The sequence below is a fragment of the Schistocerca nitens genome, chromosome 9 (assembly GCF_023898315.1).
Source record: "Schistocerca nitens isolate TAMUIC-IGC-003100 chromosome 9, iqSchNite1.1, whole genome shotgun sequence".
NCBI lineage: Eukaryota > Metazoa > Arthropoda > Insecta > Orthoptera > Acrididae > Schistocerca > Schistocerca nitens.
In genome coordinates this window covers 432,650,491-432,667,609 of record NC_064622.1, presented here as the reverse complement: position 1 = coordinate 432,667,609, position 17,119 = coordinate 432,650,491, and positions in this window count along the sequence as shown.

The following is a 17,119-nucleotide window of genomic DNA, read 5'->3' as shown; positions in this document are numbered from 1 at the left end:
AAATTAATTTCCATGTGTTGATGACAGTAAAATTTGATAATATGTGCATCGCATATGCAAAACTGATTCATTTTTTCTAGGAATTTGTCACATACATTCCAGTTTGATTTCTTGTCTAAATTTAAGTCAAGGAATTATTCCTCAAGTTGATTGCTATGATCCACTTTAATATTATAGCAGTTTGAATGATTGTTTCTGAACCACACCATTCTCTTAAATTCTTTCAGTATCCATCAAATGCTGCTTGTGATTCTCCAAAGAACAAAACCATATCTAACAACAGGTTGAGACTAGCTATGACAAACTATTTTCTATGTGTTGATGGCAATACAATTTGTACAAATGTGTCTAACAGTTCTTATCAGTGACTTCAGTATCAATGAAATGACATTTGAAACTCCCAAAAGGACAAAATGATATCCAATAATACGAGGGTTGGAATTTTAATAGTGGTAACTATTTATTTACAGCTCATACAAAATATACACTTACTACACCTATATTCACTCATTGCTTTCATATGGCATCATATTTTGGGGCACTGAGGAATAAAGTATTTATTGCACAAAAGCATGTAATCAGAATAATAGCTGGAGTCCACCCAAGATCATCCCGCAGAGATTTATTTAAGGATCTAGGGATATTCACAGTAGCTTCTCAGTATATATACTCTCTTATGAAATTCGTTATTAACAACCAAATCCAATTCAAAAGTAATAGCAGTGTGCATAACTACAATACTAGGAGAAAGGATGATCTTCACTATTCAAGATTAAATCTAACTTTGGCACAGAAAGGGGTGAATTATACTGGCACTAAAGTCTTTGGTCACTTACCAAATAGTATCAAAAGTCTGGCAGATAACCAACAAGTATTTAAGAAGAAATTAAAAGAATTTCTGAATGACAACTCCTTCTACTCCATAGAGGAATTTTTAGATATAAATTAAGAAAAAAAGTTGTTATATTAACTTAATTATGTTGTTAAATTTACTTAATTATGTCATGTTTTGGAAAATTTGACTCGTTCCACATCATTACGAAATATTGTATTATGATCCATGGAACTAGTATTAATCTAATATAATCTAATCTAAGTTTTACTGACCTTCAAAGTAGTCATCAGCATTGTGCATAACCCATTGCCAGCGATGTGGAAGTCGTAGGATACTCTTAGCAGTGCCAGGTGTGCTGACATTTCGAGTGGCGCGGTCTATTGTCCAGCGAATTTGTAGGAGTTACGAAGCGAATGCCGTGAAGTGTGTTCTTCAGTTTAGAAATCGAGTTGAACTTACGAGAGCTTAAGTCAGGGGAGTGCAGTAGGTGGTGTAGCACTTAGCAGCCCCATCAGCCAAACAAATCAGTAACAACTTGCACTGCATGTGCTTGAGAAATGTCCTGCAAAATGGCGGTCAGGTCCTGCAGAAAGTGTCACCACTTCTGTCTCTATGCTGTTCATTTTTGGAACACAACCTATGACCAGTTTAGAGACAGAAGTGATGACACTTTCTTTTGCATTTCATGTGCAAAACTGATTAATTGTTTGCTGGGAATTCAATATAATATTCCAGCTTCATTTCTATCTAAATTAAATTCAGATTTTCAACCACTGGATGGTTATGACCCAACTTAGTGCATTTTGAGCCTGCCAAGCCCGTAGTTTTGAAAGTCGACGCTTCTTCCTACGTAATCGGCGCTGTGCTTTCGTACAGAATTGGGGCACAAGACAGACCTTTTGCTTCTGCTTCAAAGTTGTTAACTCACACTCAGTGCAATTACTATCAAATTCAAAAAGAGGCTCTCGCTATTGTGTATGGTGTGACAAAATTCCATCACTATTTGTATGGTCGCAAGTTCAATTTAATGACAGGTCACAAGCCTTTGCAGTCCTTGTTTCATCCGTCAAAGACGTTTCCTGCACGCACTGCTCAGAAAACTGCAACGTTGGGCTTCGTTGCTTTCGCAGTATCACTATGAAATTGTGTACAGACCCACGGCAATGTATGGCAGTGGAGGCGCCCTATCTCTGATTGACCCAGACTCTGATTTTGATGCATTTGCCGCATCTTGTTGCCAAACCGATGCGCAGGACTCTGAATTGCTGGAATCTTTTCCCTTGCACTCCTGAAAAATTTCACAGGCCACGGAAGCTGACCTAGATCCCAAGATTTTGTTGCATTATATTCACACGTCTTTGCCTCGTTCATTGAATAGTATTCAGAACTCAGTTGTGCGTCGATATTTTGCACGTCGGCATAACCTTTCAGTTCAACAGCGTATGACTGTAGTTCAAGATGACAGTGTACAATCACGTGTGCTTATTCCCAAAATGTTGCTAAAGGCTGTGTTGCGATTGCTTCACCAAGGACACTGGGGTATTGTTCGCACTGAACAGTTAGTGTGACGACACTGTACTTGGCACGGCATGGACGTCCATATTGAACATATGACATCACAGTATCACGCATGTGCGGAAAACCAATTCGCTCCAACACAGACACTATCAGCTTGACCTAAGACTCAATCGGCATGGCAACTAGTGCACATTGACTTTGCAGTTCCATTTTGCATCACTCGTTGGCTCATAGTGGTAAACTCTTTTAGCAAGTTTCCATTTTCCGTGCCTATGGCTTCCACCACATCAAATAGCACCGTTCAGGCGTTGTCTTCCTTAGTTTGCATCGAATGTTTGCCAGAAGTACTTACGTCGCACAACGGACCACAGTTCACTTCACGTGATTTTGAATAGTTTTGCGAACAAAGAGGCATTTGTCATCTATCAAGTGCTCCGTTTCAACCACAGTCCAACGGACAAGCAGAACGTTTCGTACACACTTTTAACCAGCAGGTGTCCAAGCTTTTCACCATCCACACATGAGAACAGACGCTGCAACTCTTTCTCGCCTCCCGTCTGTTTCATTCACGAGACAGACCATCACCGGCTGAACTTCTGCACGGCCACCACCATCGGACGCTGCTACGCTATCTACGCCAACCGTAGCATTCGGCTCCACCAATGGCTTTGCACCGCGCGATCTTATTATTTCCAGGGGTTGTGCCAACTGTGGACGCTGGGAAAGAGGTGGAATCCAGGAACACATTGGCTCTTTTATGTATTTGATTGTAGGTCCCGATGGTTTGCAGCGCTGCCATCAGAACCAAATTCGTGCATGTCATTTGCCCCTTGATTCTGCTGCTTTCCTCCTCTCAGGTTCACGGCCTCACAGGACCGCACAGCCTTCGCAGCTGCCCACTGGTACCACCAACGCACCCCAGGAGGATGGACGATGCACCCTCGCCCCTGCCGTCTCCACTCGCTGACCCCATGGACCTAGACCCACCATCGCGGTCCCTGTAGCCGTCATCACCTCAGGGCACGGTCTCAGGCCTGGACATGTGCCCTGGCAACAGTTTTCCAGAGGATGTTCCTGTTGTGGTGCAAGCCAGATGGCGGGGTACGGTCGGGAGTAAGTCATCCTCCACAGTCACGGCTCCCATCTCATCTCTATGTCCAGCATCATGCCTCCCTCCTCATTGTCGTTCACAGCTTCCTTACATGGCAATGGTGCAGCATTTTGGGGAGGAGGAATGTGCTGGCGTAAGCTGTCGCCAGCACACCTGTCAGCAACGATGATAATGATGATGATGACGATGTTTGGTTTGTGGGGCGCTCAATTGCGCAGTTATCAGCGCCCATACAAATTCTCAAACTTTGCTCAGTCCAAACTCGCAACTTTCATGATGAAATTACAAGGACAATACAAATACCCAGTCATCTCGAGGCAGGTGAAAATCTCTGATCCCACTGGGAATCGAACCCGTGACTCCATGCTCAGGAAGGGAGAACGTGACTGCAAGACCACAAGCTGCGGACAGTCGGCAAAGAGGTTGCAAGAAGATCGATAATAGGCACTAAATCAAACGCGTCTACTAGGAGAGAAGCCAAAGACAGACTTTCAGCAATGTGCCGCCAACGCACTCCCGACTACCAGTATTTAGACCAGAGGTCCCAGTCAGTCACAGACGGTCAGTCACGCAATCAGCTCAGTTACTATTCTAGTTGGCTTCTGTCAGTTCACATCACCGGCTAAGAGAGTGTAGTGTTTATAGTGGGACTTGTACTTCACCACCAGTGAGGCTAACATATACTATTATGGAAGAACTTGTACCACAACAACTTTCTTAAAGCTAAGTAGCTTCTTGTTCTTGTTAATAAAGAATCCTTGTAATACATGCGTGCAGTTGTATTGTAGCAGGAGGATACTGGCCACCAAGCAATATCCTCTCCTTGCTTCTCATAGTACAAGACTCTTACAGTGGCAACGATGACTCAAAACTGACGATGTGTAGCTTTACAAAGTTACGTGGCATTCGACTGTGACTTGTGGATGCTTCACTTTTTTTCGAGACTGTGCATATCCTATGTAGAAGTAAGCAAACAGAATAAAAATAAAGAAATGTATTCGCAACAGTGAATATGATTTGACTACAGCTGCACAGTTTGTTAGTGACATATGGAAATTTGTGCCAGAAAGGGACTCAAAAATGGATTTCTCACTCCAAAGAAGTGGTCGCAGTAACCATTTCCTTTCGCTTATACAATGGTGCAGTACAGTTCAATAACGTGAATTACGCAAAGTAAATATTATTTTCTAATGTTTAGGCAATAACATGCTACAGATGATTGATACTATTGAATTTCTTACAACGCCATTAACGGTACTGGTGGAAGTAAAGCAGCTGGAAAGGCTAATGAGTCATGCTAGGGTAGCTCACTATGAAAGAAAAAGGTTGAAAGTTCGACTTTCAGTCAGACACACAGTTTTAATCTATCAGGAAGCTTCTTTAATAATATAACTTTTTTTAGCCTTTTTATTATCAGTGCATCAACATACAATAGGTTCATTAAAGAACTGGGAACATTACCAAAATAGCAAACAACAATAATTATATAGGAATGCATTCCTGGTGAAATAAGACAAAACAACGATCACATACCAGCGAAAGATGAGTCAGTTCATGGTGATCTCCAAGTCACAGCAGCCATGATTCGGGCTCATCGTCTCGATAACTATTGCATAGTTCCATTACAACATCCACGTTCTGGAGAAACACTGAACAAGAATTCACCTTCTTAGATCTGGCGCACCTCAGCTGCATTAAAAAAAAGGGGATAATACGGACGATATCTGGAATGACACATTAAAGTGGTGTGATGATCTAGTAGAAACACTCAAAATTCAAGGACGATCTTCCTGCCATGTTGAAAAAAATAATGAATGCACAGTCCTTTGATCCAATTCATTGCTTTTGTTTCATGTGAGGGGAAAAGGTGTCATCTGGGAACAGAAGCGACAGTGGCACAACAGTATGTGGAGCAGGTTGAAGAAGTAAAGCAAGTGTTTTCCACACCAGCAGCCACACCTCAACAGAAGGTCCACACACCAGTGGCAAACGTTTGACTATGAGGAGAAAACGCAGAATTTGCCCTGTTAATGGCATGAAGCCAGAGCCAAATCATATTTTTGTCATACCACGTCGCATGAGCCTCCAGGGTGAGGAGGACACTCGGCATCATGGGGCATGCAATCCCAGGTTGCTGGCTGTCCTCCATCTTCTGGGTGTCTCATGAATAGCCGATAAACGTCACATGTTATAGGAGTCCTGGTATGAGGAAAGTCAGCGTGGACATAACTGTATTCGATGGAAAAGTTCTTGAGATGAGAGAGATAAGTAGAAATATGCAATACTGTAATGGATGGCACTCTGGAACGTGCAGAAAGTTCATCAGTCAGGGCTTCTGACAAAGTAGCCCCATGATGAGTCCACAACTTAACCACTGTGCAGACAAAGGGTGCAGCCACTCCATCATGGACATTGACCAGGCCAAGGCCTCTTCCCAAGAAGGAAGAGTTTAGTGGAAGACAAGACCCACATTCACAAAATAGCCAAATGTTAATAAAACATTCTTGGGTTTCAAGCCGCATTAAGTGGTTTACTGCCCATGAGCTTTCGCTAGAGATCTCCTATGTCATTGTGAAGTGGATGACACAATCCATTTGACAATGTCAGAGGAGATCTCTACTGAAAGCTCGTGGGCAGTAAACCACTTGACGCGGCTTGAAACCCAAGAATGTTTTATTAACGGATATCGCTGCAAAGCATGCATTTGTACATAGCCAAATGCTGTCAGCAACCTCTTCGCCATTGTCTTTGGCACTGATAAGATGTGAGCCACATGCAGAATCCTACACACCAGATGAGTGTTGTCAAAATCAACCCATTTTAACATGTCCAAAGTTCGAAGCAGGTCACTACAGGCATTTATACAGGTCATTTAAAGGAGGCATTTCTAGTTAACTGTGGTCGTTCTCCAAATATTGCAAGTGAAGCTAATTCCCTAATATTTGAGCATGCCCATCAACCACAATTGACGTTTTGGGCTGGACAGAATCATAAAACAGGAAAATGTGGCTAATATCATCAGACTTTAATGCTGGGCAGAGTACAAGTGTGTCTGAACACACAGTGCACAGAACTCTCGTAACAATGGGCCCCTGCAGCTGACGACCCATGCATGTGCCACGACTTCAGCAACTATGATTCAAATGAGCATGTGATCATCGACACTGGGAATTGGCGCAGTGGCAGAGCGTTGCATTATATGATGAATCCTGATACCTTCTTCATCATGCCAATGTGAGGGCCGAATCCACTGTCTTCCAGGGGAACAGCACCTTGATGCCTGTAGTGCAGGATGGAGACAAGCTGGTGGCAGCACCACTATGCTCTGAAGAGCATTGACATGGGCGTCCATAGGTGGTGGTGGTGGTGGTGGTGGTAGTTAGTGTTTAACGTCCCGTCGACAACGAGGTCATTAGAGACGGAGCGCAAGCTCGGGTGAGGGAAGGATGGGGAAGGAAATCGGCCGTGCCCTTTCAAAGGAATCATCCCGGCATTTGCCTGAAACGATTTAGGGAAATCACGGAAAACCTAAATCAGGATGGCTGGAGACGGGATTGAACCGTCGTCCTCCCGAATGCGAGTCCAGTGTGCTAACCACTGCGCCACCTCGCTCGGTGCGTCCATAGGTCTTGTGGAGTTCATGAAAGGCATCATGACGGCCAAAGTGTATAATACACTATTTGTAGACCACATACACCCCTTCATGACAATAGTGTTTCCCAATGGCAGTAGTATTTTTCAACAAGATAACGCGCCATGTCACAAGGCCAGGAGTGCGATAGTCTGAAGGACACAGTGGCTGATGATGTTGATGTTTGGTTTGTGGGATGCTCAACTGCGTGGTCATCAGCGCCCTTTCTAAGTCCCAATTTTTACGCAGTCCAATTTTTAAATAGTCCAATCCAGCCACTGTCACAAATGATGATGACGATGATGAAATGATGAGGATAAAACAAACACCCAATCCCCGGGCAGAGAAAATCCACCACCCGGATGGGAATGGACCCCGGGACCCCATGATCCAGAGGCAGTAACGCTAGCCACTAGAGTACAAGCTGTAGATGAACACAGTGGCTGCTTCCAGTTGATGTGCTGGCCCCCTAACTAGCCAGATCTGAACCCAATTGGCCACACCTGGGACGTGACTGAATGTGGCACCAGAGCTCATTTCCCTCCTCCCCATAATTTAAGGGAATTAGGCGACCTGTATGTGCCGATGTGGTGTCAACTCCCTCCAGCGACCTACCAAGGCCTCATTGTTTGCATGCCACGATGCATCACCGCTGTTATCTGTGCCAGGTGGGCATACCGGCTATTAGGTAGGTGTTCATAATGTTCTGGCAGATCAGTGTATAAATAGAATAGCACATGTTTGGTCAGTCCGGTATGGACCTGCCTCATTCCACAGAGGACTGGGTGTGTGGTAAGTGGGCCCATTTTTCAGCCATATGGTCTATCACCTTCCCCTATGGGCGGAGCACAGAAACCACCATCTACGATGGTGCTTCAAATGGGAGTTCAAAATCATGCCTCGTCAACGATCCCTCCCTCATGGTATACAGACATCTCTAAAATATTGCCATCCCAATGACAGAACTCCAGACCATTTCTAGTGTCGTTTAAAAGCTTATCACAAGCTGTGCCGTTCATTAACTTCACATATACCACACTGCTCACTATTGATTGGTGAGGCGTGCATATTCACTGGAAAAACTGATCTTCAATGTCGATTTACTATAAGAGTATACCGTTCTTCGTCAAAAGGATGTATAGCACGCGAAGATGGTGAGGCATTCAAACCTTCGGACAGTCATGTCTGAAGGACATTGCATAGTATGTCGTAAAACATAGACATTACAAAATAGAAAAAAAAAACGAGCTGCGTTCTTATATGCAGACGTGAACTCTTACTGTTGTAGAATAATTTTAATAAGGAAACAGAAAACTTTGTATGTGTTGCTTACTATATTGATAGGCCGCCGCTGAGTAAATCTACATGCCATCGCTTATGTTTCACCCCGAGCTGTGCCTGGCAGCTTTAGAGACGTGGTTCTCCTCCAATGTTTACTGACTGTAAAAGTCATACTCAACCTTACAGTATTCGAGAAACCTACATTATCTGCTGTAGGTCAGAGATTGGCCAACTGCCTATTCCAACTGGTCACTTTGGACCATCTCCCACTTGGTTTTTTTACGTTGCTCTTGACTGTTGGATGGTGTTGTCTTATTCACGTAATTTGTCATCATATCACTCCATAAAGTTTTTTTTTTCTCTATTGGATTTTTTTTTTAGCAATTAAGGCCTGTAAACTCAGCTCTTGTCTTCAGTATTCATTTATCTGTCTGCTAGTCCAGTGCATCTTTTGACTTTCCACAGAACCTTCATTACATTTGCCCGACTATTTGACTTTTTTTCTTTTGAGAGGAAGCCTGGCACTCACACCCATATTGCGCTATAGAGACTGCTATAGTCTCACAGAATTTTAGGACTGCGTCCTTTGTGATCTTATTCTTTAGCAGTCGGTGTAGTGCATCACACATATAAACTTTTTTATGTCATTGTTTCGATCATAATTTACGTCAAATCATATCTAGTGGAAGAATGACAACTATTCTATTGGTTGGTTATCAATGCCAATATTTATTCGAATTGTAGAGAGTCCTTTAAATGGTGTAGCTTTCATATTTTGATTTTATATTCTCATATTGTGTTTTTTGCACAGCAAATTCAGCTAGTATCCTTTGTTTGGCACCTTCGTATTTCGAAAACGAAAATTTTATTATCAGCAAATAGCAAGGCACTGATGTATCTGCTCTTTACAAAAAGAGGAAAATCGTAATTCGTAGTACTCACGAAACACCAATGAGAGTTCACTTCGGCTACATATAATTCTTAGTCTAAATTTGCCTCGCAATTTTAGATTCTAATCTCTATCTGCTACAGTGTATAAAGTCCCTTTCTGTCATTACAATATTATTCGTTTGTCCAACTAACTGAAGTGTTTGTTCATACCTACCTCAATTTTCCTCGTCTTTCTTATTTTTAATTGGGCAGTAATCAGGTGTTATTCCTATCTTTGATAGACAATCCGTAGATTTCATCACATGTAATTTATCATTGAAGTAGGTGGTATTAACACGTTATTCGTTAATTCACTTTCTGTTGTTTAAATGATAGCTGGTTTAATCCAAATATCTATCCCACCACATTCTCAAGTCAACTAGTACTACGTTGCAACAGTACTCAGGCTCGTTTACTACCTATTTTTCACGTGGCTCATCTGTAAAGGGGGTTGGTAGTAAACGGTTGCATTTGCGCCCCTATTATTGAGTCTGATATTGGCTGGCTTTTGAAGAGCAGTGAATTGAACTATACACATTCAGATTGTAACTTATTTATTCAAAAGAAACACTTTAACGTTGTGGCCATGCATTTTTAAGTTCACAAATAATAATCGGTGCAATTCGTACACTGTTTGTCTCACACCCACACACTTTCACTTTGTTCCTTCGCATACCCTGCCGTCCATGCTTGCACTCGCGGCAGCTTTTCCGCTCCCAACTCACCACCACAACGGCCAACTACAAAAGACCACGATTTTCCCGCTCACATCCACAGTCCTGAGTCGGGTCACATGACACCACAGTAGTCAAAATAATTGCTAAACATGGCCACAATTCGTTTACAATATTTTATAATATTTAAATACTTAAATCTAAATACATTATATAATTTTACAAATATTCACCACACTTATATAATTCGTTGCAATTAAAAGAAAACCAAAACACTATCCAACGGAACTACAACGTCCATCAAAACACAAACAAGTATTTTCCGGTCTATTTTGCCCAGCATATTATCTCTGCTGCCGTGCTTTAAATTTTAAATTACTTGAAAGAGTTCCATATTATCCCCTGTTACCTTACATACCCCCACTTCATGGAGACATTACCTTAGTAACGGCAACATGAAGTAGCACCAAATGGAGTGAACCCATATTGCTTTATATATTAAACATTTTAATTATAACTATAATGGCACCAAAACACGTAGAACAGTGTTATAGTGGTGAGTTAATCAGTGTATGTACTGTCGTTAGGAAACACACATACATAATCCAACAATGTATCCAACTCAAATATACAATTAGATAGTATCCTATTGAGTGACTGGGCAGGCAAAATAAATGCCCATGTTAGTCTATATGTAGGTTGCCCACTCACTGCCCATTAACACTTCCACTTTTTACACAGTTGTTTCTGTAAGTTGCACGAAGTTGTTGTAACCAGATCCTTGTGTTCACAGGTTTATGCATTGGAATAGTCTTTCCAAACTTGTCAGCCAACAGCACTGTGCTTCCTCTCATTAGCCAAGCCATCCTATAAAAATTTAATCAAATCCTCATAAATCTTGCCTAGACATGCAGACCCACATTTCCCAGGTATCAGGCTATCCAAATCCTCCCTGGAACATCCTGTTTTCACTGATCAGTTCTTATTGATGTTTGTACAAATGACAAACATGCACACAAATCAAACACAAACATGGCATAGTTAAATATATTCTATTTCAACCTTCAAATGTTCCCAGATCAGGACCTCCGACACTTCTACCCCCACGCACCAGTATCAACTCCAGGTGCCACAGATACATTAGAAATTTTAATAAAATCTCAACTATTTTTTAACAAACTATTTGCAGATTTCCTCCCTCCTATATTCTCCACATATTTATACAGAAATAGACTATATGTACAGTAGGTTTCAGTTCCCATATGACTTTCAACAAGGCTTCTATCACACCCACACCAGTTGTGCAAATCCATTGGACAACAGATTCCCTTATTGCAAATATATACAGTATAATGAAGTTTGTTGACCACCAACAATGGCATCGCAACATACACAGTAACACAAATAATACTCCAATTATAAATACACGTATACATAGCCCCCAATAAATTTTTAACTCGACAATAGTGTACATGGGAATCTCACTTCCTTAACCTTTATTCTTTTACCACATATTTTTTCAACTCCGTTGCATTTCTCAGTCCAAATGGCTTTTTGGACACTGGATATACCAACCTATATGCATTAGGGTGTGGACAACCCGTTATCTCAAAGGGTCCATGGTATAATTCAAATAACTTTTTGATTTTGCCATCAATGTCACTGGATTTTTTCTTGTTCCTCACCAGCACCTTATCTCCCTCCTTGAACTTTGTTGTCTTATACCTTTCTCCATGCCTCCTCTGTCTCTCATGTCCTTTCTTTAACATCTGCTGTCTGGCCATCTGCATCTTCTCTTGACTTGTCAAGTCTTGAGATGGAGGAAAATCTATGTGTTCTGCTATTAGATTGTCTGGCTTGATATCTTTCATGAGCTCATAGGGTGATAATCCTGTTGCACAACTCTTCACTGTGTTCATAAAATCCTCAAACACAGTTATATATTCTGCCCAAGTACTATGCTTTTTACTGCAATATGTCCTACATAGCCTACCCAGCTCCCTCATATACCTCTCAGCAGGGTTTCCCGCAGGGTGATACACTGAAATCCTTATATGCTTCATCCCAGATCTTTGCATAAACTTCCCCCACACACTAGATACAAATTGTGCTCCATTATCAGACAGAACATTCTCTGGTTTTATAACATTCACAAAGTAATCTTTCTCTAGCTTGTTAATTATATTCTGGCTAGTGGCCTTTTTCAGTGGATACAGCCTTACAAACTTTGAGAATACATCAACCGATAAAAGAACATACTTTACCCCCCCTCCACCTGTTGGCAGCCTCCCAAATAAATCAATAGCCAGCAGTTCACCATTTCTTTTAGGAACAACATTCTGCATCTCTCCTTGTACTGCAATAGTATTATACTTCACTTTTTGACATTTGTCACAAGAAGCCAACTGTCTCTTTACTCTCCCGGCCATGTTGTTAAAACTAACATAGTCCTGCAGTATTTCCAAACATTTTTGAGCCCCATAATGCCCATGGCTAAGGTGGATGTAATTTATTAATTTTTCCACATGCTCATCTGGAAAACATACCTTCCACTCCTCTTTGTCCAAATTTCTTCGTCTAAATAAAATACCTTTATAAATTCTATAATATTTATCTATTTTTTCATGTTCTTTACTTCCAAAGTTTGTTTCGATAAACTTCAAGGTTTGGTCCCCATTCTGAAGTCTCCTCATGTCCTTACAGATGGATCTGATTTCCTTCTCTCCACCCACTCCTTTCATATACAATATCTGTAGTTCTTTCTCGTCTCCATTCGCTTCATGTTCTTCTCCAATGAAAAGTAATCTTGATAAGGCATCAGCCACATTGTTGTCTGTGCCCTTAATATATCTTATCTCATAGTTAAACTGCTGCAAAAACATGGCCCATCTCATGAGTCTATTATTTAACAGCTTACATTCTTGCAAATAGCTCAGAGCCTTATGGTCTGTGTAAACAATCACTTTCCTACCTTCCACATATATCCTGAACTTCTGAAATCCAAAAACTATGGCTAACAGTTCCTTCTCTGAGATACCATACATCAATTCATGTTTGGACAGCATTCTGCTTGCAAAAGCGATTGCCCTGTGCTCGGTCTTCCCATCTACTACCCTCTCCTGAAATAGCACTGCCCCTATCCCATAATCTGAGCTGTCTGCCCCAATACAGAAAGGCAAAGACAAATCTGGATAGAACAAAATTTTGCTGTTTTTTAAGCTATTCTTGATGGCTTTAAATTCCTGGTCACAGTCAGATGTCCAGCACCAGGTTACACTTTTCTTTAATAGTCTACATAAGTTAGGTGAATTCAGGCTATAATGACTTATGTACTTCCTATAGAATGAACATAGTCCTATAAATGATTTCAATTGTTTCCTGTTCGTTGGCACCTTGCAGTCAACAATAGCCTTGATTTTCTCTTTATTGGGCAGAATGCCATCAGGAGTTAACTGATGACCGAGAAATAGTAACGTTGCTTGAAAAAATTCACACTTACTTAACTTTAGGGTCATCCCCCCTTTAGATATAGCCTTGAATACATCCTCCAACAGCTGACAGTGCTCTTGCCAATTGCTACTCGTAATCAAAATGTCATCTACGTACACTGTCAATTTTCTCATTAGTTCATCACCCAACACATGACTTAAAGCCCTTACAAAACTGCTACAGATATTGATAAACCAAATGGTACAACTGTAAACATATAAGTCCTGCCCTCAAATAAGAAAGCAGTGTACTTTCTGCTCTCTTCAGCCAATTGCACCTGCCAGAACCCTGAAGTCAAATCAACACTTGACAGAATTTTAACATTATAAAATTTTTGCAACAGCTCATCCATGTTCTCTGGCTGATCATTTTCTTTGACTATTATTTTATTTAGCTTTCTTGCATCCAGTACTATTCTTATAGAACCATCCCTCTTTTTCACCACTACTATTGGATTACAATACTCACTCCTCCCCATTTCCAGTATGCCCCACTTCAACATCATCTGTATCCTTGCCCTTACAGCCTCTCTATTAGCTATTGCTATAGGATAAGGTTTGGCCCTTATCACTTCATGTGGCAATACCCTCAAAACGTAACTGAAATCCACGACTTTTCCAGGTTTGTCAGAGAACACATGCTTATGCTTACACAATAAACCTGTAAGCTGCACCTTTTGTTCCTCATTTAAATGTCCAATTTCATTTACTTTGTTATGTATCTGCTGTTCAGTGCAGATCTCATCACCTACCTCTTCTAGCCTTTGTAAATGAGTAATTGTCTCACCTCCTTTTAATTCCCCTTTAAATTTTATTCTTCGTCTATTTCCACCAGCATCAAATTCTACCACTCTGTCCTTTACAAAAATGCTACAGTCATACTTGTACAAGAAGTCCACACCCAAAATTACATTCAACGCCAAACCCTTCACCACAAAGCAACTAATATCAAAACAATACTCATTACTATTAAATTCCAGTAATACTTCCCTGCTGATGGGCTTGCTACTTGTCCCAGTTGCTGTCTTAATTTTGACTCCTGTAACTGGTAATTCTATTAATCCTAAACCTTTAATTTGCTGCCAGAAAGATTCAGAGATTGCAGATAAACTTGAGCCAGAGTCTAATAATGCTATATCTACAACTCCTCCCACACTGATATCAATTATTGGCTGTATCACCTCTATTTCTACTCTGTGCAGCCCTGATTCCTGTAATAAATCTCTTTCTACTTCACTCCTGCTTTCCTCTTGCATAATGCAAATATCTTTAGGTCTTTCTCCAAAACATACATCAGTATCCCCTTCAAACAGGTCCTTAATAGCAAACTCAACATTCTTTTCTTCACTTAATTCTTCCAATTTTCTGGCAATTTTAAATTTTATTTTACCCCATTCTTCAGGCATCAAAGATTTATGTAATTTTGCATAGGACACCCAATCACTCAAATCATAATCAGCCTCCTCCTTTCCTAACCATCCACAATTAACATCTTTGAGGCTTGCATCATCAGTTAAGAAAACATAGGTTTCAATTTTATCTTCTGGGCAACCTACAGCAACATTCTCCATATCATTACGCATTTCCATATCCACACTGAAGTCATTATCACTACCACAGTTAACACCTGCACCCACAAGCACAGTAACCTTATCAGTAGGTAATTTACCAGCATTTTCCACATTGTCAAATAGACCACTCATATTGGCCTTTACATCACACTGAATAACCCTCTCCTCACCTTTTCCACAATTCTCCATACTATTTCCAATAGACATCTCTACCCATTCATCACACCCATTATTACTGTGAACATTGCCCCTTAATTCCATATCCACTTCTGTTCCCCCTTTTGATGAAACTACCTCTGTCTCTGAACTTTCAATGAATTTTGCTGCACACAAACCAATATTGTCCTCCTCTGCTTGTAATTTCTCTTCCCTTTTAAACATGTCATCAATGTAAAACTCACACTGTTCATTGCTGATATTAGCCTTGTGCCCTTTTTTCCTCTTATACCTTTTATCTTTATTTCTATAATTGTTAAACCCCCCCCCCCCCCCCCATAGATTTTCATTTCCTAAGACAGCATCCATATGACATATCCCAATTTCCCTATTCTCCCTGCTGACTTTATTACTCATCCCATCATGTCCTTGTCTGGCCCTGTTCACATAATTACCAGCCCCCCTGCGGACCTTAAGTGAGGCATCAATTAGTTTTTTGATTGCCTACCCTGTCCATTTGCATCTGGCATTCCTACTCTCATACCTTCTCTATCACTCCCCATCTGATCAAAATTGTCTCTTCTCCCTCCAAAATTTCTGTTATACCTTTGTGGCTTGCTTCTCCAATCTCTATCCTGATTATTCTGATCACTTCTATCTTCTCTCCACCTGTTATGGTTATTACTGTATTCATAATTAATACTGTTTCCCCTTTCATGATACCTTCCACTCTCCCTATGTTCCATGTATTTAGGTCTGTAACACAATGCCCTGTCCATATTATCCACAAAATTAAGAAATTCTTCCACTGAATCTGTTGCACTGTGAATCAAATCCCATTGCAAATGCTCTGGTAATCTTCTCTTTAGTGTAGATATTTCTGTTAATACGCCCAGTGGCCTATCCAGATGATTTAATTTATTCAGTTCTCTAACACAGAACTCTCTCATACTTTCCTTTCCACTCTTGTAACTGGATCCATTCAAAAAATCGTTTTGCAATCTTAATTGTTTTGCTTGGCCCCAGTATTTGTTCAAGAACAGGTTTTCGAAGGTTTTAAAATCACAAAATTTATCATCATTTTGGTTTGCCCATGTTTGAGCTCCCCCTTCCAACTGCCTCTTAACATATTTAATTTTTGCCTGCTCACTCATCCCTGTCACAAAGTTATCCTTACACGCAGCTAGAAAGTCAACTGCATGGTATTTATTCTCCCCATTAAAAGGTTTTGACTGAAATCCATTCCCCAGAGGATATCCCAACAAATTTCCATTCCCTGCTGCCACAGTATTAACTGTTTCCCTCAAGACATTTATTTCCCCTTCTAATTCCTTCTTATTGTCAGTAATTCCCTTATGGCAATCCAGCACTCCTATCTTAATGGATTCAATGTCTGCCTCTGTTTGTCTTTGAAATAATGTGCATTTCTGTTCCTGTACCTGAATCTGCCCCACAAGATTACTTTGCACAGTGTCCACCTTGGCTACTAGGCCTCTTTCAACCTCATCAACTCTCTCAATAATTCCCTCAACAATTTTAACTGTGTTTTCAACTTTATCTGTAATTTGAGTGAATTTGAGATCTAGCTGATCAAATTTTTCACTTACTATCTTTATTTTATCACTAAGCCTTAATTCCATATCCCCTATTTTCGAATCCATTTCTCCAACTATTGCAGTTTTTATATTCCCTATTTTCGAGTCTATTTCTCCTAATTTACTAGTAAGTTTTACAAAAAATGTGCTGAGGTCACTTCCTGGTATCCAGCCTATTTCTTTTGGCATGCTAGGGCTACTACAGGTACTCCTAACATCCACTGATTCGCCTTCACTTTGAGATTCACGCGTCTCATCGGCCATGGCTAATGAAAGGACACAATTTTGCAATGTAGCTGCTGGCTGTACTTATCTTTTAAATCCTCGTG